The sequence below is a fragment of the Odocoileus virginianus genome, chromosome 26 (assembly GCF_023699985.2).
Source record: "Odocoileus virginianus isolate 20LAN1187 ecotype Illinois chromosome 26, Ovbor_1.2, whole genome shotgun sequence".
In the NCBI taxonomy this organism is placed as follows: domain Eukaryota; kingdom Metazoa; phylum Chordata; class Mammalia; order Artiodactyla; family Cervidae; genus Odocoileus; species Odocoileus virginianus.
The window spans coordinates 47,054,219-47,064,789 of NC_069699.1; the positions used below are offsets into that span (position 1 = coordinate 47,054,219).

General features: G+C 42.6%; 1 pseudogene; it reads right to left on the reverse strand.

Moving 5' to 3' along the window:
• Positions 1-5,187: 5,187 nt before the first annotated feature.
• Positions 5,188-5,780, reverse strand: LOC110152416 (NEDD8-conjugating enzyme UBE2F pseudogene; annotated as a pseudogene).
• Positions 5,781-10,571: the final 4,791 nt, after the last annotated feature.

Genomic DNA, 10,571 nt, shown 5'->3' on the forward strand with positions numbered 1-10,571 from the left:
TTATCAGCTCTATCCGTCATTCACTACCTTAACTGAGCACCTATTATGTACCAAGCCTTGAGCTAAGGGTAAGTAAGTAAGTAAGTAAAGTCGCTCAGTCGTGTCCGACTCTTTGCGACCCCATGGACTGTAGCCTACTAGGCTCCTCTGTCCATGGGATTTTCCAGGCAAGAGTACTGGAGTGGGTTGCCATTTCCTTCTCCAGGGGATCTTCCCGAACTAGGGATCAAACCCGGGTCTCCAGCATTGCAGACAGATGCTTTACCATCTGAAGCCCTGAGCTAAGGATAGCTCAATTTAAATCATGCCCTATTTCTGGATCTTGCCTGAGTCTCAGACCCTGCCAGCCTTCACTGCCCACTCAGCACAGCCCTCCCAGCTGGTTCATATTGAAACTGAATCCCTCGTCTACTCATTTAGGGCTTTGGGTGTGGTCACCTTTAAGCAGGGGCTTCCCTGGTGGCTCAGAGGTTAAAGTGTTAAACTGATTTCTACCTTGAAGGGGAGTGGAATGAAGAAAGAACACAAGCGTAAAGAGACCAGTGCCCTTATTTAGTAAATCCTAAATGTTAGTGGTTGTTATTACTGTTCTTACTATTCTGCTTTGTTTACTCAACATTGCTAGGCGGTTTCCCCACCTGGATCAGAAACTTGATTGTTATTGGAGACTATGCCATTAGACAAAGGTGCCATTCATTCAGCACCATTTTATACATATGGACTCTTCCTGGAACCCCAAACATTACAAGCAAGAGCACCTTGTGTGTGTGTGTATGTGTGTATGTGTGTGTGTGACTGGGCAGGGTATTCCCTGGCAGTTCAGTGGTTGGAATTCTTGGCTTTTACTGCTGAGGACACGGGTTCGATCCCTGGTCAGGGAACTAAGATTCTACAACCTGCCAGGGGTGACCAAAAAAAAGAAAAGAATGATAATAAGGATTTGGCAGAGGGCTGGCCTTTGGGAGACTCTTTCAGGCAGTCATTTCCAGAGTTCAGGTGTAGACCAGGCAAAAGGGAGGCTGGCATAGTCTCCTTGTTTTTGATTATTGATAGAATTCTTAATATGATAGTTACTTTGGTAATGCTAAGAGATAAGGTCTGAGAAAGATTTTTGGAAAATTGAGGGTCACAATCAAAAAATGGGCCAAAGAACTAAACAGACATTTCTCCAAAGAAGACATATAGATGGCGAACAAACAGATGAAAAGATGCTCATTATCAGAGAAATGCAAATCAAAACCACAATGAGGTACCATTACACGCCAATCAGGATGGCTGCTATCAAAAGTCTACAAGCAATAAATGCTGGAGAGGGTGTGGAGAAAAGGGAACCCTCTTACACTGTTGGTGGGAATGCAAACTAGTACAGCCACTATGGAGAACAGTGTGGAGATTTCTTAAAAAACTGGAATTAGAACTGCCATATGACCCAGGAATCCCACTTCTGGGCATACACACTGGGGAAACCAGATCTGAAAGAGACACGTGCACCCCAATGTTCATCCTAGATGCCCATCAGCAGATGAATGGATAAGGAAGCTATGATACATATACACCATGGAATATTACTCAGCCATTAAAAAGAATTCATTTGAATCAGTTCTAATGAGATGGATGAAACTGGAGCCCATTATACAGAGTGAAGTAAACCAGAAAGATAAACACCAATATAGTATACTAATGCATATATATGAAATTTAGAAAGATGGTAACGATAACCCTATATGCAAAACAGAAAAAGAGACACAGATGTACAGAACAGAATTTTGGACTCCGTGGGAGAAGGCGAGGGTGGGATGTTTAGAGAGAACAGCATCGAAACACGTATATTATTTAGGGTGAAACAGATCACCAGCCCAGGCTGGATGCATGAGACAAGTGCTCGGGTCTGGTGCACTGGGAAGACCCAGAGGAATCGGGTGGAGAGGGAGGTGGGAGGGGGGATCGGGATGGGGTATACATGTAAATCCTTGGCTGATTCATGTCAATGTATGACAAAAACCACTACAATATTGTAAAGTAATTAGCCTCCAACTAATAAAAATAAATGAAAAAAATTCAGGGTGAGGTTGACATTGGAAAAAAAAAAAAGAAAATTGAGGGTCAAAGACACAGGTAAGGAGTAATGTTCCAGGGAACCAGAGCCCACCTCCACCTTGTATCCCCTCCACCAGCCTTGAGTCCTGGAGCCTGATTCTCATGGGTGCATTACCCCTCATTCCCCACCAGATGGTGGTGTTGTCCTTATTATGGCAGAGGGTTGCCCGAAAAGCGCTATGTGCCTAGAGAGCCCGGACCTGATTCCCATCGGTGTGTTACCCTCCATTGCCCACCAGATGGTGCTGTTCTCCCTATTATGGCAGAGGGTTGCCAGCCTGGTCCGTCTAGTCAGAGCTACGGTTTTTCATGTATGGATGTGAGAGTTGGATTATAAAGAAAGCTGAGCGCTGAAGAATTGATGCTTTTGAACTGTGGTGTTGGAGAAGACTCTTCAGAGTCCCTTGGACAGCAAGGAGATCCAACCAGCCCATCCTAAAGGAAATCAGTCCTGAATATTCACTGGAAGAACTGATGCTGAAGCTGAGACTCCAATATTTTGGCCACCTAATGCAAAGAACTGACTTATTGGGGAAGACCCTGATGCTGGGAAAGATTGAAGGCGGGAGGAGAAGGGGACAAGAGAGGATGAGACGGTTGAATGGCATCACTGACTCGATGGACATGAATTTAAGCAAGCTCCAGGAGTTGGTGCTGAACTGCCAGCCAGGAGATGTGTTCACAGAAAGCTGGGACATTTTTTCAAGAGTGCATTACCCCTCATTACTGTCCAGATGGTGGTGTTGTCCTTATTATGTCAGAGGGTTACCAGCCAGGAGATGTTTTCTCACATTCCTGGGACCTGTTCTAGGAAAGGATGCCAACTGCAGGCCATTCCATTAATTCACAAATTCAAGAAACACTAATTAAATATACATTATGTATATTTGTTATATACATAACACATATGCACTGGGTGCTGGAGATTTAGCCAGGAACAAGAAAGACCAAGCTCTGCTTTTTAAAAAAAAATTATTTCACTGTGCTGGGTCTTAATTGTAGCATGTGGGATCTAGTGCCCTGACCAAGGATCAAACCTGGGACCCCTGCACTGACAGTGTGGAATCTTAGCCACTGGACCACCAAGGTAGTTCCCAAACTCTGCTTTCACTTTACATTCTAGAGCTATGCTGTCAAATATGGTAACCACTAGCCATAGGCTACTATTGAGCTCTTGAAATGTGGCTAGTTTGAATTGAGAGGTGCAGTAAGTGTAAAGAGACTTCCCCCAGTGAACCTGCTTGCCAATGCAGGGGACGTAGATATATAGGTTCCGTCCCTGGGTGGGGAAGATCCCTGGAGGAGGGCAACCCATTCCAATATTCTGGCCTGGAGAATCCCATGGGCAAAGGAGCCTGGCAGGCTACAGTCCATACGGTCACAAGGAGTTGGAGACAACCAAAGTTACTTAGCACACATGCACACATGTAAGTATAAAATACATACCTAAAATCAAAGATTTAGTAAAAGCAAAAATCAAATGTCCAATATTTCATTTATTGATTTTATATTGAAATGATCAGGGAAGCCCATATTCAGAGTATCTGGGGTTAAATAAAATATTAGGAATATCTTGTGGGGTTTTTTTTTTTTTACTGTTTTAACATAACTACTGAGAATTTTTAAATTACATATGGGGCTCACATTTGTAGCTTGCATTTTATTTCTGTTGGACAGTGCAGTTCCAAAGGGTGGTCAGACATATAAATGAATGTGCAATATGATGTCAGGTAAGGAGATATCAGGGCTGAGAAGGAGAAAGGAGAGAGTGAGAAAACAGGTGGAAGTAAACCTGTAAGCCTGGGACGATGTGGAGGCTAATGTGGCCAGAGCAGGGAATAGAATCGTGTAAGAGATAGATTAGGAAGGGAGGGCCAGAGATGCAGTTTAAAAAGATTATTGCTCATTGTTATTTTGGGAAGCAAAGGACCATTTTGGGAAGAAGTTTGATGTTATTGATTAAATGTAACAATATTCATTCTCTCACAGCCATGATCTAACAATTTATAAACCCTAGAACGCAGATCTCAAAGTTTTTAGTCTCAGGAATACGGACACTCTTTTTTTATTTTTTACCTTTCATATTTTTTTGTATTCTTCCTCAAAAGTTTCTTAACCCCCTAAAAAAAGTTGCTTGACCTAACATCTTTCTGCCTGCGCTATACAATGAAAATACAAACTAAATGAAAATAGAAAAACAAATAAAGTATCAAATTGTACAAATAACAAATCTGTCCCAAAATATATTAAATAAAATATGCATTTCATTAAGGGATCTACTGTGCATTCTGGGAAGCTTCATAACATCTAGGCAGGACCAACATTCATGGAAGGAACTAAGAGAATTACTGCAACTGTGCATGCAGTCACAGTTTGGAGCGTGTTTCTGATTGCCAACCTGCAAGCGACAATGAACACATCATTAGCATCACCTGAGCAGGGAACTGACTTTGAAAAAGTGCGCAAAGGCAGCTCTAGCCTCAATGTTGAGTTCATTACAACTTCTCAAAAACCTTGTCAACAGCCTGTACAGTGCAGTTTCCAAAAAGTAAACATGTTAAGGTGAGCAGACAACTCTTTAGAACCCCAAACACGTTTTCTTCTTCTATTTATGTGTAACTCTGTCTGCAACGGGCAGGTGTGGAGCAGTTTTTACTCGACTGGGGAGGAAGCAACCTTCTGGTTTGAGTTGAAGGCAAACTTCTTTTTTTTTAATATATAATTTTATTTCTTTCTTTATTTTTGGCTGTGCTGGGTCTTCACTGTTGGCACAGGCTTTTCCCTAGTTGCAGCGTGCAGGCCTCTCATTGCGGTGGCTTCTCTTGTTGCGGAGCACGGGCTCTGGGGCGAGCGGCCTCAGTAGTTGTGGTTCCCGGGCTCTAGGGCACAGGCTCAATAGTTTTGGTGCACAGGCTTACTTAGTGCTTGACATGTGGGATCTTCCAGGACCAGGGATTGAAAACTATATCTGCTGCATTGGCAGGTGGATTCTTTACCAGTGAGCCACCTGGGAAGCCTGGAGATAAACTTCTTAGAGCACAATCCATGGCCTTGCAGTCTTCTACTCCTATCATCTGGCCTAATGCTTCATTAGGCTTCAACTTGATTCCGGAAGTCCTCCTTGTCCCACAAATGATGTTCTGCAGCTTCAATACTTAGTGGATCATCGAAACTCAAAAGATTAGTAAACAGTTTAACCCCCAAACAACACCCTTCCATGTCCTCCTGGGTGTCCAGCCAATGCCCCAAACAGTCGAGAACATTTGAGTTTTCTCTCAGTAAACTTAGGGGTATTTCACCTGTCTCTGTGATGCTGGGGGTGCCAGATCCCGGACAAGCACTTCACTTTGGGAGGCAGCATGTCATATGCATCAGAAACTTCAGTTTCAAACTGAAATTTGCCACCCTGGTAGTAACCCTTATCCAGAGTGACATCTGAAAGCAATGGAACTTGTTTACATTAGGAAAACGCACTTTGCAGGTACAAAGTAAATTAGCTTCAGGTTCTGCCACCTCTTTAACAAGCAGCCTGTCTCATGGACACCCGTTGAGTGGAGTCAGAGGCTGTAAGTGGCACCCAGGACTCTGGGACCACGACCCTGCTTCAATTCGCTTGGCAGTGTCAATATTGTTGTTTTTGCGAAGTTGAGCCCAACTCTTTGTGACCCCATGAACTGTAGCATGACATCTCCTCTGTCCTACACTCTTAAAATAACTGAGGACAACTCGAGAGATTTTATGTGAGTTATATCTCTCTTGAGTGGATGTTTATGTGTTCAAAATTGGAACAGGAAACTTTAAACTTTTTTTGCTGCACTGCCAGGCACATGGGAATCTTAGCTCCCTGGGCAATTTAGGTCATTCATTGTGTCCAGCTCTTTGTGACCCCATGAACTGTAGCCCCCCAGGCTCCTCTGTCCATGGACTTTTCCAGGCAAAAATACTGAAGTGGGTTGCCATTTCCTCTTCCATGGGATCTTCCTGACCCAGGGATCAAACGTGTGTCTCCTGCTTTGGCAGGCAGATTCTTTACCACTAGCGCCAACTTAGCTCCCTGAGAAGGGATCCAACTTGTCCCCGCTGCAGGGGAAGGGTGGAGTCTTAACCACAAGATGACTAGGAAAGTCCCTATTTACTTATTTCAAATAAGCAACAATATAGCAGTAGACCTGCCCTACAAGAAATGCTAAAGGGAGTCTTTCAGGTTTAATTGAAAGGACAGATGTAACTTGAAACTATCATTTAAAATAAAGAACACTAGTAAAGGTAACTTCATAGGTAAATATAAAAGCCAAGCTCAAGATACTTTCGTGTGATTTGTGATTTATTTTTTCTACATGATTTAAAAGACAAATGTATAAAATAACTATTATAAATTCTTGCTGCTCTGTTGTGTCCAACCCTTTGCAACTCTGTGGACTGTAGCCCTCCAGGCTCCTCCGTCCCTGGGATATCCCAGGCAAGAATACTGGAGTGGGTTGCCATGCTCTCCTCCAAGGGATCTTAACCCAAGAATCTAACCCAGGTCTCCCACATTGCAGGTGGATTCTATACTGTCTGAGCCACCAGGGAAACCCCAAGTAAAGCACTAAGAAAATAGTTTTAAAATATAACAAAGAAGTTATAAAAAAAGGAAAAAATGGAATCAAAGTGATATAATACAAAAGATCAACTGAATTTCTTTTTTCAATTTTTTGGTCTCACCACATAGCACGTGGGATCCAGGCTGCCCAACCATGGACTGAACCCAGGCCTCCTTCAGTGAAAGCAAGGTATCTCAACCACTGGCCTGCCAGGGACGTCCCTACACTTAATGGAGTAAATAAGGCTTCCCTGAACCGTGTTTCAGGGAATAAGGTTTCCCCACAAGGTGTTTGAGAGTGTAACCCAATTCTGATACTATCTATCTGGAGATAGAATCAAATTCCATGGGTCAAGGGCTCAGTCCCACAAGACTGCCCTCCGCTGCAGACAGAGGCCATAAGTCCAGGTTGTTACCTGTGCTTCTAACCAACTGGCTACATATTGAGTTTACAATAACCCTCTCCAATTTATGATGCCAACCTCAACTCTTGTCACCCGTACTTCTGACCCGCTGGCTATACATCAGAGCTTCCAAAGACCTGCTTCTCAATTTCCATTAATTTGCTAGAACAATTCACAGAACTCAGTGAAACATCTTAGTTACTAGATTACTGGTTTATCCTAAGAGGATTATTAAAGGATACCCATCAATAGCCAGAAGAAGAGATATAAAGAGCCAGGCATGGGAAGAGGTATGGAGCCTCCATTCCCTCTCCAGGCACCACTCTCCATATAGTCAGCAACCCGGAAGGTCTCTGAACCCTGTCCTTTTGGGGTTTTTATGGAAGCTTCGTTAAATGATTGATTAAATCATTGGACACTGGTGACTGACTTAACCTCCAGCCATTCTCCCCTCCCTTGAGGTCTGGGGAGTGGGACTAAAAATTCTCCTGCAATCAGCCCCCACCCTTGGGTGGGATCCAAAAGTCACTTCCCCTGAAGGGTGTTCAGGATTTGAGGACAAGAAGCCAAGTATTATCCCATTGCTCTTATCTCTCAGGAAATTGCAATTTATTTGAAAGGTTGTGAACCAGAAACTGTGGGTAAAGATCAAATATATATGAGAAATATATATTTTGGTCATTCAGATGACATATATAGTATTTTTATTATTTATGTATTAGCCATGCTGCACAGTTTGTGGAATCTTAGTTCCCTGACCAGGGATTGAACCCAAGCCCTTGGCAGTGAAAATAGATGCATGCTCAGTGGCTCTGTTGCAACCCCATGGCCTGTAGCCCACCAGGCTCCTCTGTCCATGGGATTCTCCAGGCAAGAATACTGAAGTGGGTTGCTTTTGCTTCTCCAGGGGATCTTCGCAACCCAGGGATCAAACCCATGTCTCCTGCATCTCCTGCATTGACAGGCGGATTCTTTACCACTGAGACACCTGGGAAGCCCAAAGCGTGTGAGTCCAGTCTTAACCACTGGACCGCCAGGGAATTCCCCAGATTGAATTTTTTTTTAATGGTCTATCTATATGTATCTATAAAAGACTCACTTAATTATTTTTTTCATTGTTACTGATTTATTTATTTTTCTACTTTTTTTTCATTTATTTTTATTAGTTGGAGGCTAATTACTTTACAATATTGTAGAAGTTTTTGCCATACATTGACATGAATCAGCCATGGATTTACATGTATTCCCTACCCTGAATGCCCCTCCCACCTTCCTCCCCAAGGAGACTCACTTTAGGTATAAGGGCACAAAGAAGTTGAAAGTAAGGGGTGGAAAAATATATTCCATTTGAAAAGCAACCAAAAGAGAGCTGGGTGGCTGTATGATTGTAAGGCAAATTAGACCTAAGTCAAAACAGGTTACAAGAGACAAAGGAAAATATTGATAAAAGGTACAATAGAGCAAGAAGATGTAACAGTTATAAATGTACATACATCTTACAATAGAGCCCCAAAATATAAATATATGAAGCAAAAATAGAATTGAAAGGAGAAATACATAGTGTTCTAATAACAGTTCAGTATTCCACTATCAATGATGGATAGAACAACCAGACATGATCAATAAGGAAATGGAAGACGAGCAATACTGTAAATCAATGAGACCTAACAGAGATGTTCAGAACATTTTATCCAGCAATACCAGAATCTACATTCTTCTCAAGTGGTCGCGGAACATTCTCCAGAGTAAGTCATGTGTTAGGCCACAAACAAGTCTCAATAAATTTAAAAAGACTGAAATCACACAGAATATTTTTTCCTTTCTGGTCATAATGGAATGAAACTAGATATCAATAAGATAAGGAAAACTGAAAAAAAAATCTTATATGTGTGGAAATTTAAAAACATACTGAAAAAAGAAGAAAAAAAATACTGAAAAAAAAACATACTGTGTGATGATTAATTTTATACATCAATTTAAAACCATGGAGTATCTAGAATATTTGGCCAAGCATTATTGGGTGTGTGGGTGTGTGTCTGAGGTTGTTTCTGTGACAGATTAACATTGGTTTATTTCTTTTCACTCTTTTTTTTTTAGTTTTTGAGATTAATATTTGAGTAGATTGAGTAAAGCAGATTACCCTCCCAAATAAGGGCAGGCCTCATCCAGTGAATTGAATTTCTGAATAGAACAAGAAGGCTGAGTATAAAAGGAAACCCCTCACATCTGACTGCTTGAAATTGAACATTTTTTTTTTTCCAGCCCTTGGACTATGACCAAAACATCAGCTCTTTTAGGGTCCCCAAGCCTGCCAGCTATTGGACTGGAATTTATACCATCGGCTCTCCTGGTTCTTATGCCTTCAGACTAGAACTGCTCATTGGTGGGACTTCCCAAAGCCTGGGAGAACTAGATCCCACAAAAATAAAGACTCCACATGCCACAAGAAGATCAGAGGCCCTGTCTGCCACAACTTAGACCTGGCACAAGCAAATAAATAAAAATAAATTATTTTTTTAAAAAATAACCATAGACTGGCTCTCCTGGGTTTCAGATTTGCCAGCTGCAGATCTTGGGAATTCTCAGCCTCTGTAGTCACAGGAACCAACAGATTGTAAGTTCATAAACTTAATCTTTCAGTTGAGCTCTCTATCTCCCTACATACATGGTGCGGAGGCAGCTGTCTACCAGAGAGAGATGACGTGAGACTCATCTGTGATGAGGGCCCTCATGGGCCTGTGTCTGCGGTCAGAGCTGAGTCCTGAAGACCACAGCCTGTGTGTGTCCTCCTGATCCTCAGGAGGCCTATAGTCCTCTGGAATGTAGGGAAGCCGCTGCCCCAGTATGGGGCAGGGAGTGCTGCTCCCTAAAGGGGAAACCCTCAGGAAGCTGGAAGGATCAGGCAAGAAGTCCTTAGTCTGAGTCAATACAGAGATGGCAGTGAGCAGTCTGGAAGGCCCAATGAAGGAGGGAGGGTTTTCTGTCGCTGGAGGCCTCTAGGTCTGGGCTGGGAAGGCTCAACTCCAGACTGCTCCTTGGACCGGCCTGGAATTGTGGTTTTATGTCTGTTTGATGCCCCCCTGTAAGAATTCCATGGGCTATACTGGCCCCATTTCTCTTGGAGACCTCACACAGAGAAAGCATGGGTCACCAAAGGTGGAGGGTTTGCCTGGAGGGTTCTGACTTATGAGGAAGGAATGCAAAGAGGCTCTGGTTCCAGCTCTATTCCATACTACTTTCTTGGCTTGGGAAATCATTGAACTGTGTCTGGCCTCAGCTTTGTTATGGCCTCCATAAAGCAGACTTAACTGACCATTTCTGGGGCATTGTTTCCACAGGTATCTGGAAGGATGGTGGTGATGATAAATATGATGGTGAATTTTTTTCTTGTCGAATTATGTTCCTTGGGGTATAACTTATTTTTGTTTGTTTTTAAATTTGTTTGTTTTTAATTGAAGGATAATTGCTTTACAATATTGTATTGGTTT